Source organism: Odocoileus virginianus, chromosome 1 (genome assembly GCF_023699985.2).
Source record: "Odocoileus virginianus isolate 20LAN1187 ecotype Illinois chromosome 1, Ovbor_1.2, whole genome shotgun sequence".
Taxonomy (NCBI): domain Eukaryota; kingdom Metazoa; phylum Chordata; class Mammalia; order Artiodactyla; family Cervidae; genus Odocoileus; species Odocoileus virginianus.
The window spans coordinates 4706143-4712142 of NC_069674.1; positions in this window are offsets into that span (position 1 = coordinate 4706143).

Below are 6000 nucleotides of genomic sequence, written 5' to 3' on the forward strand. Positions count from 1 at the left end.
TAAGCCTAGTACATGTAAGGTAGGTAATTGAAATTGCATCAATCTAAATAGCTTGTATTAGTCTGAAGGAAAGTAAAGACGGGCCAACTTTAGACTTAAGTTTCAACTTCACAATTTAAAGAGCTGCCTCTAAAATTAATATATGCTCCAGTAGTATATGTTGAAACAAAGGGGAAAACAAAATATGAACAAACACAGGAGAAAAAGTGGATAGGACAAATGAGCACAAAATAATATGGTAGAGATAAATCCAGTTATAAATGTGTTGCACTCTTGTGTGAAAAATCTTGGGTCATTAGACTAGATTTTTAGCAGTCTGCTCTATCCTTTTTAAAGAAATGCTACTAGGGAGGTGGGTGGGAGGCTCAGGAGGGAGGGATATATGTATACATGTAGCTGATTCTGGGCTGCCCTGGTGACTCAGCTGGTAAAGAATCTGCCTGCCGTGTGGGAGACTTGGGTTTGATCCCTGGGTGGGGAAAATCCTCTGGAGGAGGGCATGGCAACCCACTCCAGTATTCTTGCCTGGAGAATTCCATGGACAGAGGAGCCTGGCGGGCTACAGTCCATGGGGTCTCCAAGAGTCGGACACAGCTAAGCGACTAAGCACAGCACACAGCAAATAGCTGATTCACTTTGTTGCAGAGCAGGAACTGACACAACAGTGTAAAGTGGTTTTACTCCAATTAAAAAGCATCTAAAACAAAGATACAGAAATGTTGAGAGCCTAAGATGAAAAAGACAAGAAAGATTGAAGGGAGCTCCTGGAGCTGTGTAAGCAGACTTTATAACTGTGGTAATATTTTCTTTTTTTAATGAAGATCACTCGCTAATGATAGAAGGTTAAGTTTATATGTCCTTTGTAAGATAACTTCAAAAACATAAAGCAGAAATTTCAAGAACTACAAAGAGAAATCAACAATCACCATCTTAGTAGATATTTTAATATATGTGGGAGACCAGTCAGTTAAAAACATGAGTTAAAGATAGAGAATCTAAGCACAAGTTCAAACTTGATCTCATGGACATAGATAGAACTCTACAGACAAAATGAGAAGGCATATCTTGAATACAAAAGGAACATTTATGAAAACTGATCATATGCTATGAGAAGACATCAAATTTCAAAGAAAATATGGAGCTCATTTTCTTTATTATAATGCAGTTGTCAGAAGTCAACAACAAAAAGGATAACTAGAAACCTTCCAAATTTAGAAAAACATTTAAATTTCTAAATAACAATTCACATAAGAAGTCATATTCACAATTAAACAGTACTGACATACAAATTGTTAGAAAAAGAATAAACTCAAAGCACACAGGAGAGAAACTGAGGAGAAATTAATGAAACATAAGACAGCAGAAACAGCAAAGCCAAAGGACTGAGAAGAGCCAAGAGCTCAAACAGTGTCCAGTTCAGGTCAGTCGCTCAGTCGTGTCCGATTCTGCGACCCCATGAATCGCAGCACGCCAGGCCTCCCTGTCCAGCACCAACTCACGGAATCTACTCAGACTCATGCCCATCGAGTCGATGATGCCATCCAGCCATCTCATCCTCTGTTGTCCCCTTCTCCTCCTGCCCCCAATCCCTCCCATCATCAGGGTCTTTTCCAATAAGTCAGCTCTTCACATCAGGAGGCCAAAGTATTGGAGCTTCAGCTTCAGCATCAGTCCTTCCAATAAACACCCAGGACTGATCTTCAGGATGGACTGGTTGGATCTCCTTGCGGTCCAAGGGACTCTCAAGAGTCTTCTCCAACACCACAGTTCAAAAGCATCCATTCTTCTGCACTCAGCTTTCTTCACAGTCCAACTCGCACATCCATACATGACCACTGGAAAAACCATATGACCTTTGTTGGCAAAGTAATGTCTCTGCTTTTTAATATGCTGTCTAGGTTGGTCATAATTTTTCTTCTGAGGAGTAAGCATCTTTTAATTTCATGGCTGCAGTCACCATCTGCAGTGATTTTGGAGCCCAAAAAAAAATAAAGTCTGACACTGTTTCTTTTTAGGAAGGAACAGAAAGACTATTTTAGAGGATGTTAACAGTTTGTGTCAATAAATTTGAAAATTGAGACAAAGGGCAGGTTACAACATCTCAAAAACAAAAAAAATGACAAGTACTGTAATTGTTACAAGATTTGAATCAGTAATTTGATCTCTATCCGCAGTCATTTAGGGGGACTTCCAGTAATAGCAGACTATGTCCCTACCAAATCAGAAATCCTCTCTGAAGGACAACAGTATCATTCATAGGCCTCAAGTTATTATTAAAAGTGGTTTCTTAAATGCAGTGTTCAAAATACAATCTAAGGTAATATGACGCACAGAAAGACAAGTCTCTGGGGGTGAGAAATTGCAGGAAGAAATGAACCCCCGACAGACATACACATGTTTACATCCAGCCTCATGCAGACTAAGAATACACGGGAGGAATAGCATGAGTCAGGAGTGGTGGTAAAGGAAATGGGTGTTGTAAGGGCCACACCTTGTCTGGAAGAAGAAAAGTATCAACATCAGACATTGATAAAGAGATTGCAGCTTGCAGCTTCTAGAATAACCACTAAATAGAAAAAAAAATTACAGTTTTTCATAGTAAAGGAATGGACAAAGATCCTTCATTAAATGTGAACCAAAAATATAGTAATGTCAGACAAAAGATACTAAAGTAAGAAGGCTTTTTTTCCTGAGGTAAAGAAAAAGGGAAGTTGATAAAACTTTTAACTCACAGGAATAATATAAAGACGTATAAGGGGAACAGAGACATTGAGAATTATATTTGGATATTTTAACACCTAATTGGTAGGCAGTAAACAAGATCAATAAGGATACTAAAAAATAGAACAGGACAATCCACAAAACACCACACCACTCATCAAGTGCAGGATACATTATTTTCCAGCTTATAACATTTCTTAGTGACCATATACTGGGCCATAAAGCTGTGTCTACAAAATTCAGAGGATTGAAATAGAAGAGTAGTTTCTAGTGATGATACAATTAAACCAGAAATCAGTAATGAAAAGATAGTTACAAAGAAAATCTGCATATAGTTCAATGGGAGATTGAAGATACCAAAATAGAAAATATGTAATTCACTAATGAAATTATTAAATTTGAAGAGTATTGTTAACACATGGGGTAATTTATAGCCTTCAAGCCTTTGATCAGAAGAAAGGCTGATGTGTATATTGTGAGAGTGGAAGGGAGTCCTCTATCATGAGCTCCTTGAGGAAAACCAAATGATTAATTCCAACAAGTATGCCTCCCAGTTAGACTGACTGAAAGCAGCACTCAATGTAAAATGTCTGAAATTAGCCAATAGAAAACATAATCTTCCATCAGGATAATGCAAGACTGCATGTTTCTTGGATGACCAAGCTGAAACTGTTACAGCTTGACTGGAAACCTTGGCTGATTCCTTTATTCATTCATTTATTTTTGTCTTTACAAAATTATCTTAATGAAAAAAATTCAGTTCCCTGGAAGACTCTAAAAGGCACCTGGCACAGTTCAAAAAGATAAAAAGTTTGGGGAAGATGAAATTATGAAGTTGCCTGAAAAATGGCAGAAGATAGTGGAACACAATGGTGATTATGTTGTTCAATACAATTCTTGGTGAAAATGAAAAATGTCTCTTAATTTTTACTTAAAAACTAAAGGAACTCTTTGGTCAACCACATATGTATGTAGCACTAAAGACAATCAACAACCAATTCAGTGGAAAGTAAATAGTATCATAACCAAGTTGGTTTATTCCAGCAACACAAGGTGGGTCTGGCATTTGAATATCAGTAAAGTTTGTCATATAAACTAGATTAAAGTGGGGAAAGTTAAGATAAAAACCAATGCAGGAAAAGTGTTTGATAGAATTCAGTTATTTCATTCTAAATCACTGTAATTTTCTCACAAACAGATTGATGTTTAAAAAAAATGTGAGTATATCAGTAGATACAGAGAAGCTTTTAATAAAATTGAACATCTTTTCACAATATTAACTCCAGAAGATAATTTCCTTGAACTGATAAGAAGTAGCTACAAAAATCCCACCATAAACATTCCCACATAATGAAATAGTAGAAGTATTCTCTTTAAAATCAAGAACAAGTCAAAAATGTCTACTCTCCCTTCAAACATTGTACTAAAAGGGTCAGCACAGTAAGGCAAGGAAAATGAATAAAAGGCTTAAGGGAGAAATAAAATTGTCATTATTGTAAGATTGTACAGTTGTGTACATGGAAATCCAAAAGCCATCTATAAAGAGATATTAGAATTGAGTTTAACAAAATTGCTAGTTATAATGGGGTCAACATTTAAATATTTCTGAATATTTAAATATTGTTTAAATCCTGTTCCTAGGAACAGGATTAGAAAAATGGAATTTTGAAAGTGTACAATTTCAACTGTTACTAAAAATATATCTTAAAAATCTCACAAAAATACACAAGCCTCTTTTGGAGAAAATCACAAGGTTATGTTGAAAGAAGCTAAAGAAAACTGAAACAAGTGGAGGAAGGTAGCATGTTCATAAGGTGAGAGACTTGTTGTTATAGACATCAGTTCTGCAACTGATAAATTAATCTAGTGCAATTCCTGTCAAAATCCTGTTTGTTTTTTTTTTTTTTTTCCATTTTGGAACTTAAATGATTCTTAATTTCTTAAATTTAGTAGAGCAAGGAACCAAGAATAGCCAAGAGCCTTGTATCAGTTCAGGTCTTTCGGGAGACAGATGCCAAATGTGGTTAGAAGTAAAAGATGTAGGGGATAAAGAGGAGGAGCAGGAAGAGGCCGGGGGTGGGGGATGGGGGAGCCTTCAGAGCGTGCTGCCGGCCTGATGCCCGCGGGGGAAGGAAGGGCTGACAGGGAGAGCTTGGCGCTGGCCACACAACCCTGAGAAAATCTTGACCACAGCGAGCTCTGGTGCAAAGGTGGCAGAGCGGTCCTCATTGGGCCAGGCCTTAATACTCCTGTCCTGCTCAGGCGTTGGTTAGCTGCCCAGGAGGGCCGTTACCTCGCCTCAGTCGCGGCTGATCCGGAAGATGCTTCAGGTGGAGTCTGTTCACTAACCCCACCCCTTGTGGCAGATTCCCTCCTAAAGGAAATTGATAAGTGCGCCGGTGTTCTCAAAGAATAAACCCACCCGTGTATGGAGCTTCATACAGGTCAGAAGTAGCAGATCACTGTGGGAAGGATGGACTTTTCACATGGCAGCAAGGATAGTTGACACATGGGAAAAAGTGAAACTGAATCGTGTGTGTGTGTGTGTGTGTAAAATATTTAGAAATCCATTCCGGTGGTTAAAGACCTAAATGTAAAAGCAAAAGATTAAAAACAAGGGAAGACTATATGAGAATATACTTGTGATCTTGGAGAAGGGAAATACTTATTCAAATAAACACAAAAAGCAATCAACCTTAACAAAGAAAATTTTGCCATTAAAACTTTGACAGAAATTAACACAACCTTGTAAAGCAGCTATACTCCAATAAAAAACTTTTTAAAAAATTGAACATTTATTCATTAAAAGATAAAGTGAAAAGCTACAAACTGAAAGTGCGTTTGTAAAACCCATGTAAACAGCATGTTTAATACCCAAACCAAATTATATACATATATGACATCATATATATGAGTATACATATTATAATTTTTCCTGTTCATTAGATTTTCTAATTCATTATAAATTGTTTATACATATAGTGTACACACAAATCAATAGGGAAAAAATTAATGCATAGAAAAATAAGCAAAACATTTGGAGGCATTTCATAGAAGGGCTTCCCTGGTGGCTAAGATGTTAAAGTGTCTGCCTGCAATGCAGAAGACCCGGGTTCGACCCTGGGTCAGGAAGATCCCCTGGAGAAGGAAATGGCAACCCACTCCAGTATTCTTGCCTGAAAAATCCTATGGACAGAGGAACATGGTAGGCTACAGTCCATGAGGTCACAAAGAGTTAGACACAACTGAGCGACTTCACTTTACTTCATGTAAAGGAGA